This window comes from Xenia sp. Carnegie-2017, unplaced genomic scaffold, assembly GCF_021976095.1.
Source record: "Xenia sp. Carnegie-2017 unplaced genomic scaffold, XeniaSp_v1 HiC_scaffold_1, whole genome shotgun sequence".
Lineage (NCBI taxonomy): Eukaryota > Metazoa > Cnidaria > Anthozoa > Malacalcyonacea > Xeniidae > Xenia > Xenia sp. Carnegie-2017.
Genome location: NW_025813402.1, coordinates 1996946 through 2012837, shown reverse-complemented (window position 1 = coordinate 2012837; position 15892 = coordinate 1996946).

Sequence of the window (15892 nt, the reverse complement as noted above, 5' to 3'; positions counted from 1 at the left end):
TTCTTATTATGATCTTGTAGCATTACCTTTGCTCTCTTTGGTATGGTTCATATGACATAATAAAATGTATTTACAACTAATATCGCAAATGTATTTATTATTGTTTCACAATAGTGAAGGTGAATGGGTTATCTACGCACTTGGAAATCTCCACACTTGCACAGTTTTGCAAACGAAGCATTTACATTCTAATAAAAAAAGGCTTCCTTTAGTAAAATAAAAAGCCGACAATTATGACCTTATGATTCATGAAAGCATTCTTATATCCAAACTTAAACCTCTCTTAACACCCAAGGCAACTAATCCTCTTCACCTTTTTTAATATACCGCCATTCTCATTTCATTCCTTCATCTAAACTTCCTACCCCTCATGTAATTTAACACCTTGTAATATTGCTTGTATTTAAAATCTCATGTATATATTATATCTCAATTAATCTGAAGATGTCTAAGTTAAAGACGAAACGTATTATTAAAAAACCTTTAATCTTTCTTTATTTTATTATTGTGATGGCTTTTTAAATGTCTTATGTTGGGCTATTGTGTTCATATTGAAAAAGTAAAAAACATTGTCGTTAAATAATGGAAATAAAAGTCATACGTATAAGAAAATTTTTGCAGTAAACGCAAAAGTAGGGCGCAAACTCAGTAAATTTATGAATATTTTGCACAAACCTTGTAAGATCAAGCACAGAATGTATTGCTTCAACTTTTTCTTCGTTCGGTTCTGGTTCTTTCACGTTAACATTTCCAGGTTAAATGCAAATAAACAAATTACTCCCCAAACATTGTAGTTATAAGACAATACAGCAATGTTCTTCTCCCAATTTTCCGCTCTGTTTGACTCCAATTCAGCGACCAAAAGCAATGGAATACAATCAAAGAAAGAACCAAAAGTCTTAATGCTCTCACCCAAATCTCACTAAGAAACGACACGTACATTGCATATTCCTTTGTGTTGGATCTATGGACGACTGAACATTGCCATGTAATAAAGAACCGAGTAAAACCACAAAGTACGCCGAATAAAATGAAAAATAATATCATATGTTGTTTTGCATGTTTTAATCCATTGTAGCAACGTTATCGTGAAATCATTATCGAAATTTTGTAGCTCTGATAACAATTTGAAGCAATAAATAAACTTTTAATCACAAACGCTCAACAAGAGTGAAGTGAATTCAATAGCAAAGCCCTGTACGGGCTTGAATTCAAAAGTGAAGTGAATTCAAAGTCAGCTACGCCGTCAAAGTCAGCTACGCCGTCAAAGTCAGCTACGCCGTCAAAGTCAGCTGCGCCGTCAAAGTGAGCTACGCCGTCAAAGTGAGCTACGCCTTCAAAGTCAGCTACGCCGTGAAAGTCAGCTACGCCTTCAAAGTGAGCTACGCCGTCAAAGTGAGCTACGCCGTCAAAGTCAGCTACGCCGTGAAAGTCAGCTACGCCGTGAAAGTCAGCTACGCCGTCAAAGTCAACTACGCCGTCAAAGTCAGCTACGCCGTCAGTGAGTTACTTCAAAGTGAGCTACGCTGTCAAAGTGAGCTACGCTGTCAAAGTGAGCTACGCTGTCAGTGAGCTACGCCTTCAAAGTGAGCTACGTCAAAGTCAACTACGCCGTCAAAGTCAGCTGCCTTCAGTCAGCTACGCCGTCAAAGTCAACTACGCCGTCAGCGGAGCTACGCCTTCAAAGTCAGCTACGCCGTCAAAGTCAGTTGCGCTGTCAGTCAGCGCCGTCAAAGTCATTACGCTGTCAAAGTCAGCTGCGCCGTCAAAGCGGAGCTGCGCCGTCAGCTGAGCTACGCTGTCAAAGTGAGCTACGCCGTCAGCGAGCTACGCCGTCAGCGAGCTACGCTGTTAAAGTCAGCTACGCCGTGAAAGTCAGCTACGCCAGGAAAGTCAGCTACGCCTGAAAGTCGCTACGCCAGGAAAGTCAGCTACGCTGTCAAAAAGTCAGCTACGCCGTGAAAGTCAGCTACGCTGTGAAAGTCAGCTACGCCGGAAAGTCAGCTACGCTGTGAAAGTGAGCTACGCCGTCAAAGTCAGCCACGCTTGTCAAAGTCACTGCGCCGTCAAGTGAGCTACGCCGTCAGTGGAGCTACGCTGTCAGGACGCTGTCAGTGAGCTACGCTGTCAGCGGAGCTTTACGCTGTCAGCGATTACGCCGTCAGAGCTACGCCGTCAAAGTCAACTACGCTGTCAGTCAGCTACGCCGTCAAAGTCAGTTGCGCTGTCAGTCAGCTACGCTGTCAAAGTCATTGCGCCGTCAAAGTCAGCTACGCTGTCAAAGTCAGCTACGCCGTCAGCGGATCTTACGCCGTCAAAGTCAGCTGCGCCGTCAAAGTCAGCTACGCCGTCAAAGTCAGCTACGCCGTCAAAGTCAGCTGCGCCGTCAAAGTCAGCTACGCCGTCAAAGTCAGCTACGCCGTCAAAGTCAGCTGCTGTCGTCAGCTACGCTGTCAGCAAAGGAGCTACGCCGTCAGCGAGATTACGCTGTCAGCGAGCTACGCCGTCAGCGGAGCTACGCCGTCAAAGTCAGCTACGTCAAAGCGAGCTACGCCTTCAGCAAGCTTACGCCGTCAAAGCGGAGCTACGCCTTCAAAGTGAGCTACGCCGTCAAAGTCAACTACGCCGTCAAAGTGAGCTACGCCGTCAAAGTGAGCTACGCCGTGAAAGTCAGCTACGCCAGAAAGTCAGCTACGCCGTGAAAGTCAGCTACGCCGGAAAGTCACGCCGTGAAAGTCAGCTACACCGTGAAAGTCAGCTACGCTGTCAAAAGTCAGCTACCCCGTGAAAGTCAGCTACGCCGTGAAAGTCAGCTACGCCGTGAAAGTGAGCTACGCCGTGAAAGTGAGCTACGCCGTGAAAGTGAGCTACGCCGTCAAAGTGAGCTACGCCGTCAAAAGTGAGCTACGCCGTCAGTGCGGACTACGCCGTCAAAGGAGCTACTGCCGTCAAAGTCAACTACGCTGTCAAAGTCAGCATGTTGTTGCAGCTTTGCGTTGTCAGTCGCTACGCTGTCAAAGTCATGCGTCAAGTCAGCTACGCCGTCAAAGTTCACGCTGTCAGTGATCACGCTGTGCAAAGTCAGCTTGCTGTCAAAGTTACACGGCTAAAGTCAGTTACGTTGTCAAAGCCAGCAGCGTTAAAGTCAGCACGCTGTCAAAGTCAGCTACCGTCAGTCAGCTGCCGCGGAGCACGCCGTCAAGTGAGCTACGCCGTCAAAGTCACACGCTGTCAAAGGAGCTACGCTGTCAGTGAGCTACGCTGTCAAAAGTCACATGCCGTCAGCGGAGCTACGCCTTCAGTGAGCTATTGCCGCGGAGCTACGCTTCAAAGTGAGCTACGCCGTCAGTCAACTACGCTGTCAGCGGAGCTACGCCGTCAAAGTGAGCTACGCCGGAAAGTCACACGCCGTGAGCCAGCCATCGCCAGGAAAGTCAGCTACGCCGGAAAGTCAGCTACGCCGTGAAAGTCAGCTACACCGTGAGTCAGCTACGCTGTCAAAAGTCAGCTACCCAGGAAAGTCAGCTACGTCAGAAAGTCAGCTACGCCGTGAAAGTCAGCTACGCCAGAAAGTGAGCTACGCCAGGAAAGTGAGCTACGCCTGAAAGTGAGCTACGCCGTCAGCTGAGCTACGCCGTCAGCGAGCTACGCCGAAAGTGAGCTACGCCGTGGAAAGTGCTACGCCGTCAAAGTCAGCTTCGCCTGTCAGCGAGCTACGCTGTCAAAGTGAGCGCTACGCCGTCAGTGAGCTAACGTCAAAGTCAGCTTCGCCGTCAAAGTGAGCTACGCCGTCAAAGTGAGCTACGCCGTCAAAGTGAGCTACGCCTTCAAAGTGAGCTACGCCGTCAAAGTCAGCTACGCCGTCAGCGAGCTACGCCGTCAGTGAGCTACGCTGGTCAAAGTCAGCTACGCCGTCAAAGTCAGCTGCTGTCGTCAGCGATACGCCGTCGCGATACGCTGTCAAAGTCAGCTGCGCTGTCAGCGGAGCTACGCCGTCAAAGCGAAACGCCGTCAGCGAGTTTACGCCGTCAAAGTGAGCTACGCCGTCAAAGTCAGCTACGCTCGTCACGAGTGAGCTATTGCCAAAGTGAGCTACGTCATCAGCTCAGCTACGCCAGGAAAGTGAGCTACAGGAAAGTGAGCTACGCCGTCAGCGGAGCTACGCCTCAGCGGAGCTACGCCGTCAGCGTGAGCTACGCCTTCAAAGTGAGCTACGCCGTCAGCGAGCTACGTCAGCGTGAGCGCTACGCCTTCAAAGTGAGCTACGCTGTCAGCGGAGCTACGCCTTCAGCGTGAGCTACGCCGTCAGCGGAGCTACGCCTTCAAAGTGAGCTACGCCGTCAAAGTGAGCTACGCCGTCAAAGTGAGCTACGCCGTCAAAGTGAGCTACGCCGTCAAAGTCAGCTGCGCCGTCAAAGTCAGCTACGCCGTCAAAGTCAGCTGCGCCGTCAGTGAGCTACGCTGTCAAAGTGAGCTACGCCGTCAAAAGTGAGCTACGCCGTCAAAGTGAGCTACGCCGTCAGCGGAGCTACGCTGTCAAAGCGAGCTACGCCGTCAGTGAGCTACTGTCAGCGGAGCTACGCTGTCAAAGTGAGCTACGCCTTCAAAGTGAGCTACGCCGTCAAAGTGCTACGCTGTCAGCGAGCTACGCCGTCAGCGAGCTACGCCGAAAGTCAGCTACGCTGTGAAAGTCAGCTACGCCGTGAAAGTCAGCTACGTTGAAAGTCAGCTACGCTGTCGTCAGCTACGCTGTGAAAGTCAGCTACGCCAGAAAGTCAGCTACGCTGTCAAAGCGAGCTACGCCGTCAAAGTCAGCTACGCCAGGAAAGTCAGCTACGCTGTGAAAGTGAGCTACGCCGTCAGCGGAGCTACGCCGTCAAAGTCAGCTACGTGTGAAAGTCACACGCTGTCAGTGAGCTACGCTGTCAGCGAGCTACGCCGTCAAAGGAGCTACGCCGTCAAAGTGAGCTACGCCGTCAAAGTGAGCTACGCTGTCAAAGTGAGCTACTGTCAAAGCGAGCTACGCTGTCAGTGAGCTACGCCAGGAAGTGAGCTACGCCGTCAAAGTGAGCTACGCCGTCAAAGTGAGCTACGCTGTCAGCGCGAGCTACGCCTTCAAAGTCAGCTACGCCGTCAGTGAGCTACGCTGTCAGCGAGCTACGCCGTGAAAGTGAGCTATTGCCTTCAGCGAGCTACGCTGTCAGCGTGAGCTGCGCCTTCAAAGTCACTACGCTGTCGAGTGAGCTACGCCGTCAGCGGAGCTTACGCCAGTGAGCTACGCCTTCGTCAGCTACATTGCCAAAGTCAGCTGCGCTGTCAAAGTCAGCACGCCGTGAAAGTGAGCTACGCCTTCAGGCGAGCTACGCCGTCAAAGTCAACTGGTTGTCAAAGTGAGCTTACGCCGTCAGGCGAGCTATTGTCACGGAGCTACGCCGTGGAAAGCCTACGCCGTCGCGAGCTACGCCTTCAAAGTCAGCTGCGCCGTCAGCGAGCTACGCCGTCAGCGGAGCTGCCGCAGGAAAGTCAGCTACGCCGTCAGTGAGCTACGCCTTCAAAGTCAGCTGCGCTGTCAGCGAGCTACGCTGTCAGCGGAGCTACGCCGTCAAAGTCATTGCGCTGTCAAAGTCAGCTACGCTGTCAAAGTCAGCTGCGCTGTCAGCGGAGCTACGCTGTCAGCGAGCTACGCTGTCAAAAAGAGCTACGCCGTCAAAGGAGCTACGCCGTCAGCGAGCTACGCCGTCAGCGTGAGCCGCCGTCAAAGTGAGCTACGCCGTCAAAGTGAGCTACGCTGTCAAAGCGAGCTACGCCTTCAGCGAGCTACGCCGTCAAAGTGAGCTACGCCGTCAGCGAGCTACGCCGTCAGCGTGAGCTACGCCGTCAGCGGAGCTACGCCGTGAAAGTCAGCTACGCCAGAAAGTCAGCACGCCGTGAAAGTCAGCTACGCCAGGAAAGTCAGCTACGCTGTCAAAGTCAGCTACGCCAGAAAGTCAGCTACGCCGTGAAAGTCAGCTACGCTCGTCAGCGAGCTACGCCGTCAAAGTCAGCTACGCCGGAAAGTCAGCTACGCAGGAAAGTGAGCTACGCCGTCAAAGCGAGCTTACGCCGTCAAAGTCAGCTACGCCGTCAAAGTCAGCTACGCCGTCAGCGGAGCTACGCCGTCAAAGCGCTACGCTGTTGCAAGCGAGCTACGCTGTCAGCGAGCTACGTCAGAAAGTCAGCTACGCCGTCAGCGGATTGCGCCAAAGTCAGCTGCGCTGTCAGTGAGCTGCGCCGTTGCAAGTGAGCTACGCCGTTGCAAGTGAGCTACGCTGTCAAAGTGAGCTACGCCGCCAGAAAGTCAGCTACGCTGTCAGTGATTGCCGAAAGTCAGCTGCGCCGTCAAAGTGAGCTACGCCTTCAAAGTGAGCCACGTGAAAGTGAGCTACGCTTCAAAGTGAGCTTCAAAGTGAGCTACGCCGTCAGCGAGCTACGCCGTCAAAGTGAGCTACGCCGTCGCGAGCTACGCCGTCAAAGTGAGCTACGCCTTCAAAGTGAGCTACGCCGTCAGCGAGCTACGCTGTCAAAGAGCTACGCTGCGGAAAGTCAGCTACGCTGTCAGCGGAGCTACGCTGTCAAAGAGATACGCCTTCAGTGAGCTACGCCGTCAGTGAGCTACGCTGTTGCATGAGCTACGCCAGAAAGTGAGCTACTGTCAGCGGAGCTACGCCGTGAAAGTCAGCTACGCTGTCAAAGTCAGCTACGCTGTTGCAATGAGCCGCTGTCAAAGTGAGCTACGCTGTCAAAGCGAGCTACGCCGTTGAAAGTGAGCTACGCTGTCGTGCGAGCTACGCCGTCAGCATACGCCGTCAAAGTGAGCTACGCCGTTGCAAGTGAGCTTACGCCGTCAAAGGAGCCGCCGTCAGCGGAGCTACGCCGTCAAAGTGAGCTACGCCGTCAAAGTCAGCTACGCCGTTGCAAGTCAGCTACGCCGTTGCAAGTGAGCTACGCCGTGAAAGTGAGCTACGCTGTCAGTGAGCTACGCTGTCAGCGGTTACGCTGTCAAAAGTCAGCTACGCCGTCAAAGTGAGCTACGGGAAAGTCAGCTACGCCGTCAGCGAGCTACGCCGTCAAAGTGAGCTACGCCGTGAAAGTCAGCTACGCTGTCAGCGGAGCTACGCCGGAAAGTCAGCTACGCCGTCAAAGTCAGCTACGCCGTTGCAAGTGAGCTACGCCGTCAGTGAGCTACGCTGTTGCGCGAGCTACGCCGAAAGTGAGCTACGCCGTCAAAGTCAGCTACGCCGTCAGCGAGCTACGCCAGAAAGTCAGCTACGCCGTCAGCGAGCTACGCTGTTGTAAGTCAGCTACGCTGTCAGCGCGAGCTACGCCGTGAAAGTCAGCTACGCCGTCAAAGTCAGCTACGCCGTCAAAGTCAGCTACGCCGTCAAAAGTCAGCTACGCCGTCAAAGTCAGCTACGCTGTCAGTCAGCTACGCTGTTGTGCGTGATACGCCGTGAAAGTCAGCTACGCCGTGAAAGTCAGCTACGCCGTCAAAGTCAGCTGCGCCGTCAAAGTGAGCTACGCCGTCAAAGTGAGCTACGCGTGTCAGCTACGCCGTCAAAGTGAGCTACGCCGTCAGCGGAGCTACGCCGTCAAAGTCAGCTACGCCGTCAAAGTGAGCTACGCCTTCAAAGTCAGCTACGCCGTCAAAGTGAGCTACGCCTTCAAAGTGAGCTACGCCGTCAAAGTCAACTACGCCGTCAAAGTGAGCTACGCTGTCAGCGAGCTACGCCGTGGAAAGTCAGCTACGCAGGAAAGTCAGCTACGCCGGAAAGTCAGCTACGCCAGAAAGTCAGCTACGCCGTTAAAGTCACACCGTGAAAGGCTACGCTGTCAAAAGTCAGCTACCCAGAAAGTCAGCTACGCCGTGAAAGTCACACGCCGTGAAAGTCAGCTACGCCAGAAAGTGAGCTACGCCGTGAAAGTGAGCTACGCCCAGAAAGTGAGCTACGCTGTCAAAGTGAGCTACGCCGTCAAAGTGAGCTACGCCAGAAAGTGAGCTACGCCAGGAAAGTGAGCTACGCCGTCAAAGTCAGCTTCGCCGTCAAAGTGAGCTACGCCTTCAAAGTGAGCTACGCCGTCAAAGTGAGCTACGCCGTCAAAGTGAGCTTACGCTGTCAGCGAGCTACGCCGTCAGCGAGCTATTGAAAGTCGCTACGCTGTCAAAGTCAGCTACGCTGTCAAAGTCAGCTATTGTCAAAGTCAGCTGCGCTGTCAGCGAGCTACGCCGTCAAAGTGAGCTACGCCTTCAAAGTCAGCTACGCTGTCAGCGAGCTACGCTGTCAGCGAGCTACGCCGCAGAAAGTGAGCTACGCCTTCAGCGGAGCTACGCCGTCAGCGGAGCTACGCCGTCAGCGGAGCTACGCCGTCAGCGAGCTACGCCGTCAGCGGAGCTACGCCGTCAAAGCGAGCTACGCTGTCAAAGCGGAGCTACGCCGTGAAAGTGAGCTACGCCTTCAAAGCGAGCTACGCCGTCAGCGAGCTACGCTGTCAGCGAGCATTACGCTGTCAAAGTGAGCTACGCTGTCAAAGCTGAGCTACGCCGTCAAAGTGAGCTACGCTGTCAAAGTGAGCTACGCCGTCAAAGTGAGCTACGCTCAAAGTCAGCTACGCTGTCAAAGTCAGCTGCGCTGTCAAAGTCAGCTACGCCGGAAAGTGAGCTACCAGCGGAGCTACGCCGTCAAAGTCAATACGCTGTCAGCGGAAACGCCGTCAGCGGAGCTACGCTGTCAAAGTGAGCTACGCCAGAAAGTCAGCTACGCTGTCAGCGAGCTACGCCTTCAAAGTCATTGCGCCATCAAAGTGAGCTACGCCGTCAGCGAGCTACGCTGAAAGTCAGCTACGCCGTCAGCGGAGCTACGCCGTCAAAGTCAACTACGCCGTCAGTCAACCGCCGTCAAAGTGAGCTACGCCTTCAAAGTCAGCGCCATCAAAGTGAGCTACTGTCAAAGTGAGCTACGCCGGAAAGTCAGCTACGCTGTCAGTGAGCTACGCCGCCAAAGTCAGCTACGCCGTCAAAGTCAACTACGCCGTCAGCGAGCTACGCTGTCAAAGTGAGCTACGCCGTCGCGGAGCTACGCTGTCAAAGTGAGCTACGCCGTCAGCGGAGCGCTACGCCTTCAGCGGAGCTACGCTGTCAGCGAGCTACGCTGTCAGCGGAGCTCAGCCGTCAGTGAGCTACGCTGTCAAAGTGAGCTACGCCAGAAAGTCAGCTGCCGCCAGAAAGTCAGCTACGCCAGAAAGTCATTACGCTGTGAAAGCCACGCTGTCAAAGTCACATGGCTGCGGAAAGTCAGCTACGCCAGGAAAGTCAGCTACGCCGTCAGCGGAGCTACGCCGTCAAAGTCAGCTACGCCAGAAAGTCAGCTACGCCGTGAAAGTGAGCTACGCCGTCAGCGGAGCTACGCTGTCAAAGTCAGCTACGCCGTGAAAGTCAGCTACGCTGTCAAAGTGAGCTACGCCGTCAAAGTGAGCTACGCCGTCAAAGTGAGCTACGCCGTCAAAGTGAGCTACGCCGTCAAAGTGAGCTACGCCGTCAGTGAGCTACGCCGTCAGTGAGCTACGCCGTGAAAGTGAGCTACGCCGTGAAAGCGACGCCTGTCAAAGTGAGCTACGCTCGTCAGTGAGCTACGCCGTCAGCGGAGCTACGCCTTCAAAGTCAGCTACGCCGTCAAAGTGAGCTACGCCGTCAGCGAGCTACGCTGCGAAAGCGAGCTACGCCTTCAAAGTGAGCTACGCTGTCAGCGAGCTGCGCCTTCAAAGTCAGCTACGCCGTCAGTGAGCTACGCCGTCAAAGTGAGCTACGCCGTGAAAGTGAGCTACGCCTTCAAAGTCAGCTACGCCGTCAAAGTCAGCTGCGCCGTCAAAGTCAGCTACGCCGTGAAAGTGAGCTACGCCTTCAAAGTGAGCTACGCCGTCAAAGTCAACTAAGCCGTCAAAGTGAGCTACGCCGTCGCTGAGCTACGTCAAAGTGAGCTACGCTGTCAGCGAGCTGCGCTGTCGAGCTACGCTGTCAGCGAGCTACGCTGTCAAAGTCAACTAAGCTGTCAGCGGAGCTACGCGTCAAAGTGAGCTACGCCGGAAAGTGAGCTACGCCGAAAGTGAGCTACGCTGTCAAAGTGAGCTACGCTGTCAAAGCGGTTACGCCGTCAAAGTCAGCTACGCCGTTGCAAGTCAGCTGCGCCGTTGCAAGTCAGCTACGCCGTCAAAGTCAACTAAGCCGTCAAAGTGAGCCGTCACGCGAGCTACGCCGTCAAAGTGAGCTACGCTGTCAGCGGAGCTACGCCGTTGCAAGTGAGCTACGCCAGAAAGTGAGCTACGCTGTCAGCGTGAGCTACGCCTTCAAAGTGAGCTACGCTGTCAGCGTGAGCTACGCCGTCAAGCGAGCTACGCCGTCAAAGTCAATACGCTGTCAGCGGAGCTACGCTGTCAAAGTGAGCTACGCCGTCAGCGAGCTACGTCAGAAAGTCAGCTACGCTGTCAGTGAGCTACGCTGTGTAAGTGAGCTATGCCAGAAAGTCAGCTACGCTGGAAGTGAGCTATTGTCGCAAGTGAGCTACGCCGTGAAAGTCAGCTACGCCGTCAAAGTCAGCTACGCCGTCAAAGTCAGCTGCGCCGTCAAAGTGAGCTACGCCGTCAAAGTGAGCTACGCCGTCAAAGTCAGCTACGCCGTCAAAGTGAGCTACGCCGTCAAAGTGAGCTACGCCGTCAAAAGTCAGCTACGCCGTCAAAGTGAGCTACGCCTTCAAAGTAAGCTACGCCGTCAAAGTGAGCTACGCCTTCAAAGTGAGCTACGCCGTCAAAGTCAACTACGCCGTCAAAGTGAGCTACGCCGTCAAAGTGAGCTACGCCGTGAAAGTCAGCTACGCCGTGAAAGTCAGCTACGCCGTGAAAGTCAGCTACGCCGTGAAAGTCAGCTACGCCGTGAAAGTCAGCTACACCGTGAAAGTCAGCTACGCTGTCAAAAGTCAGCTACCCGTGAAAGTCAGCTACGCTGTGAAAGTCAGCTACGCCGTGAGTCAGCCACGCCGGAAAGTGAGCTACGCCGAAAGTGAGCTACGCCGTCAAAGTGAGCTACGCTGTCAGCGAGCTACGCCAAAGTGAGCTACGCCGTGAAAGTGAGCTACGCCGTCAAAGTCAGCTTCGCCGTCAAAGTGAGCTACGCCGTCAAAGTCAGCTGCGCCGTCAAAGTGAGCTACGCCGTGAAAGTGAGCTACGCCGTGAAAGTCAGCTACGCCGTCAAAGTGAGCTACGCCGTCAAAGTCAGCTACGCCGTGAAAGTGAGCTACGCCTTCAAAGTGAGCTACGCCGTCAAAGTCAACTGCCTGTCAGCGAGCTACGCCGTCAAAGTGAGCTACGCTGTCAAAGTGATTACGCTGGAAAGTGAGCTACGTCAGAAAGTGAGCTACGCCGTCAAAGGAGCTACGCTGTCAGTGAGCTACGCCGTCAGCGAGCTACGCCAAAGCTGAGCTACGCTCGTCAAAGGATACGCCGTCAGTGAGCTACGCCGTCAAAGTCAGCTACCCCTGAAAGTCAGCCGCCGTTGCGGCGAGCTACGCCGTCAAAGTCAGCTACGCCGTTGCAAGTGAGCTACGCCGTCAAAGTGAGCTACGCCGTCAAAGTGAGCTGCGCCGTCAAAGTGAGCTACGCCGTCAAAGTGAGCTACGCCGTCAAAGTCGCTACGCCGTCAGCTGAGCTACGCCGTGAAAGTGAGCTACGCCGTCAGCGAGCTACGCCGTCAAAGTGAGCTACGCTGTCAAAGTCAGCTATGTCAAAGTCAGCTACGCTGTGAGAAGTGAGCTACGCTGTCAGCGGAGCTACGCCGTCAGTGAGCTACGCCGTCAAAGTTACACGCCAGGAAGTGAGCTACGCCGTCAAAAGCTACGCCGTCAGCGGAGCTACGCCGTCAGCGGAGCTACGCTGTCAGCGGAGCTACGCCGTCAGCGTGAGCTACGCTGTCAGCGGAGCTACGCTGTCAAAGTCATTGCGCCGTCAAAGTCAGCTACGCCGTGAAAGTGAGCTACGCCTTCAGCGAGCTACGCCGTCAAAGTCAACTGTCAAGCTGAGCTACGCCGTCAAAGTCAGCTACGCCGTCAAAGTCAGCTACGCCGTGAAAGTGAGCTACGCCTTCAGCAGCTACGCTGTCAGCGGAGCTACGCCTTCAAAGTGAGCTACGCCTTCAGTGAGCCTACGCTGTCAGCGGAGCTACGCCGTCAGCGGAGCTACGCCGTCAAAGTGAGCTACGCCGTCAGTGAGCTACGCTCGTCAGTGAGCTACGCTGTCAGCGATACGCCGTCAGCGGAGCTACGCCTTCAAAGTCAGCTACGCTGTCAAAGTGAGCTACGCTTCAAAGTGAGCTACGCCTTCAAAGTCAGCTACTGTCAGCGGAGCCGCCGTCAAAGTGAGCTACGCTGTCAAAGGAGCTACGCTGTCAAAGCGAGCTACGCCGTCAAAGTCATTACGCTGTCAAAGTCAGCTACGCCGTCAGCGAGCTACGCTGTCAAAGTGAGCTACGTCGTCAGCAGAGCTACGCCGTCAGTGAGCTACGCCGTCAAAGTCAGCTACGCTGTTGCGTGAGCTACGCCGTCAAAGTGAGCTACGCCGTCAGCGAGCTACGCCGCCGTCAGCGAGCTACGCCGTCAAAGCGAGCTACGCCGTCAAAGTGAGCTACGCCTGTCAAAGGAGCTACGCCGTCAAAGTCAGCTACGCGCTGTCAGCGGAGCTACGCTGTCAAAGTGAGCTACGCCGTTGAAGTCAGCCACGCTGTCAAAGTGAGCTACGCCGTCAAAGTGAGCTACGCCGTTGCAAGTGAGCTACGCCGTCAAAGTGAGCTACGCCGTCAAAGTGAGCTGCGCCGTCAAAGTCAGCTACGCCGTGAAAGTGAGCTACGCCGTGAAAGTGAGCTACGCCGTGAAAGTCAGCTACGCCGTCAAAGTGAGCTACGCCGTCAAAGTCAGCTACGCCGTCAAAGTGAGCTACGCCGTCAAAGTCAGCTACGCCGTGAAAGTGAGCTACGCCGTGAAAGTGAGGCCGCCGAAAGTCAGCTACGCCGTCAAAGTGAGCTACGCCGTCAAAGTCAGCTACGCCGTGAAAGTCAGCTACGCCGTCAGTGAGCTACGCCGTCAAAGTGAGCTACGCTGTCAAAGCGAGCTACGCCGTCGCGGAGCTACGCCGTGAAAGTCAGCTACCGTGAAAGTGAGCTACGCCGTCAAAGCGGAGCTACGCCGTCAAAGTCAGCTACGCTGTTGCAAGTGATTACGCTGTCAAAGTCAGCTACGCCGTCAAAGTCAGCTACGCCGTGAAGTGAGCTACGCTCAGCGAGCTACGCCGTCAAAGTCAATCCGTTGTCAGCGGAGTTACTACGCCGTAAAGTCAGCTACGCTGTCAGCGGAGCTACGCTCTTCAGTGAGCCACGCCGTCAAAGTCAACTGCCGTCAGCGAGCTACGCCGTCAAAGTCAGCTACGCTGTCAGTGAGCTACGCCTTCAAAGTGAGCTACGCCGTCAAAGTCAGCCGTTGTAAGCGCTACGCTGTCAGTCATACTACGCCGTCAGCGGAGCTACGCTGTCAGTGAGCTACGCTGTCAGCGGAGCTTACGCCGTCAGCGAGCTACGCCGTCAGCGGAGCTACGCTGTCAGCGGAGTACGCCGTCAGCGGAGCTACCTTCAGTGAGCTTACGCCGTCAGCGGAGCTCGTCAAAGTCAGCTACGCCGTTGCAAGTGAGCTACGCCGTCAAAGTCAGCTACGCCGTTGCGCGGAGCTACGCTGTCAAAGTGAGCTACGCCGTCAAAGCCACATGCCTTCAAAGTCAGCTACGCTGTCAAAGTCAGCTACGCCGTCAGCGAGCTACGCTGTCAAAGTCAGCTACGCCTTCAAAGTCAGCTACGCCGTCAAAGTGAGCTACGCCTTCGAAAGTCACATTGTCAAAGTCAGCTACGCTGTCAGCGGAGCTACGCCGTCAGTCAGCTACGCCGTCAAAGTGAGCTACGCCGTCAAAGTCAGCTACGCCTTCAAAGTCAGCTACGCTGTCAGTGAGCTACGCTGTTGCGGCGATACTGTCAAAGTCAGCTACGCCGTTGCAAGTGAGCTACGCCGTGAAAGTCAGCTGCGCCGTCAAAGTGAGCTACGCCGTGAAAGTGAGCTACGCCGTCAAAGTGAGCTACGCCGTCAAAATGAGCTACGCCGTGAAAGTGAGCTACGCCGTCAAAGTGAGCTACGCCGTCGCGAGCTACGCCGTCAGTGAGCTACGCCTTCAAAGTCAGCTACGCCGTCAAAGTGAGCTACGCCGTCAAAGTCAGCTACGCCGTCAAAGTGAGCTACGCCTTCAAAGTCAGCTACGCCGTCAAAGTGAGCTACGCCGTCAAAGTGAGCTACGCCGTCAAAGTCAGCTACACAAATTTACTTATTTTACAGACGCGAGAGAGTTCATTCTATCTAATTAGTTATTTTAACAAATTTGAATTCCATGGTTTGTACATTTCTACATTTCTGCATTTCTATAAATAAAATATTTCTACATTTCTACATTTGTACGTTTCTATAAATAAAATATTTCTACACATATAGTCAAACTTACAGTTCATCAGGAATTGATGGTAGATTTAAATCATATATTTCAACACTAAAGTCCAAATATAAAACCTCAAGCAAGATATTAAAAAGTTCAGCATAACTGTCAACGTTTGATTTCATCCCTACTTGATCTTCTACAAGATTCTCCTGCAGAACGTTTTCTTCGAGGGAATTGTTTTCGTCACGTTGCTCATGCTCCAGTCCTTCGTGATGTTCGTCTTTATTTCTGTTCTCGTCCGCATTTGATTCAGAATTTGAATCTTTATCGTCTTTGTTCATATCTTTATTTTGCATATGCTAATGTGATTCACAAACTTTACAAACAAATGTGGCTTTCGACGAGGAGATGCTCTGTCACAAGCCAGCTACCACTGAATTATGTTCCAATCCAACGGAGGTCTTTATATAAGGCAGTGCCTTGGAATGACAAGAAGTCAGTAAGATCACTAATTGCACCAATCACATTCATTCAGTCGATGCTAATTGCATTCCATGAAAACAGCGTTTGGGGAAGTCCCTGATTTCTGAATGATATCTGATTTCTGACGCGCAATATATTTTTTGCTACTTTGGCTATCAATCTTGTGATACATCACACAACATCACACAATCATACTCGGGGCCTGTTCACACTTAGCTCACTTTAAGATCGATCCGAGAAGATCGATCTTAGATGGATCTTTTGAATGACCCCAAGCTCAATTTTGTGGGCGTTCAAACACCTACGCCGAGCTAGTTTTGTTGACAACATGACGTAGGACGATGTGGGTAACGCGCCGCGTTATAGAGGCACGACAAAACGCCAAGCTAAAGAGCGCAAAATAAGGCATAAGAGCGCAATAAAAGGCAATAAAAATTTAATTTTTCACAAATAGAAAATACGACATCGAAAAGTACATTTGTTCTAATTAGTAAATATTTCAATTATTATTATGTTCACGGCGAACTTGTACAAATTATAGATATTTATAGTTCATCAGGAATTGAAGAAAAATTTAAATCATACAATTCAATAAGAAGTTCCAATATAAAAGTACGAGTAAAAATATTAAATATTCAGTCTGACTTTCTGCTCCAGGTTCCATCTTTTGATCCTCTGCAACACTCTCTGCAACGTTTTGTGAACGGGAATTATTTTTTTTGTCTTGATGTACTTTCTTCAAGCTCTAGAGATTTTCTTCTCGTCCGTATTTGATTCAAGTTAGCTCTGGATTTTTTCACCGTTTCCGCTCCTTTCCTTACTTTGTATAAAATTGAATGTAAATACAGTTGACCAACTTTAACAA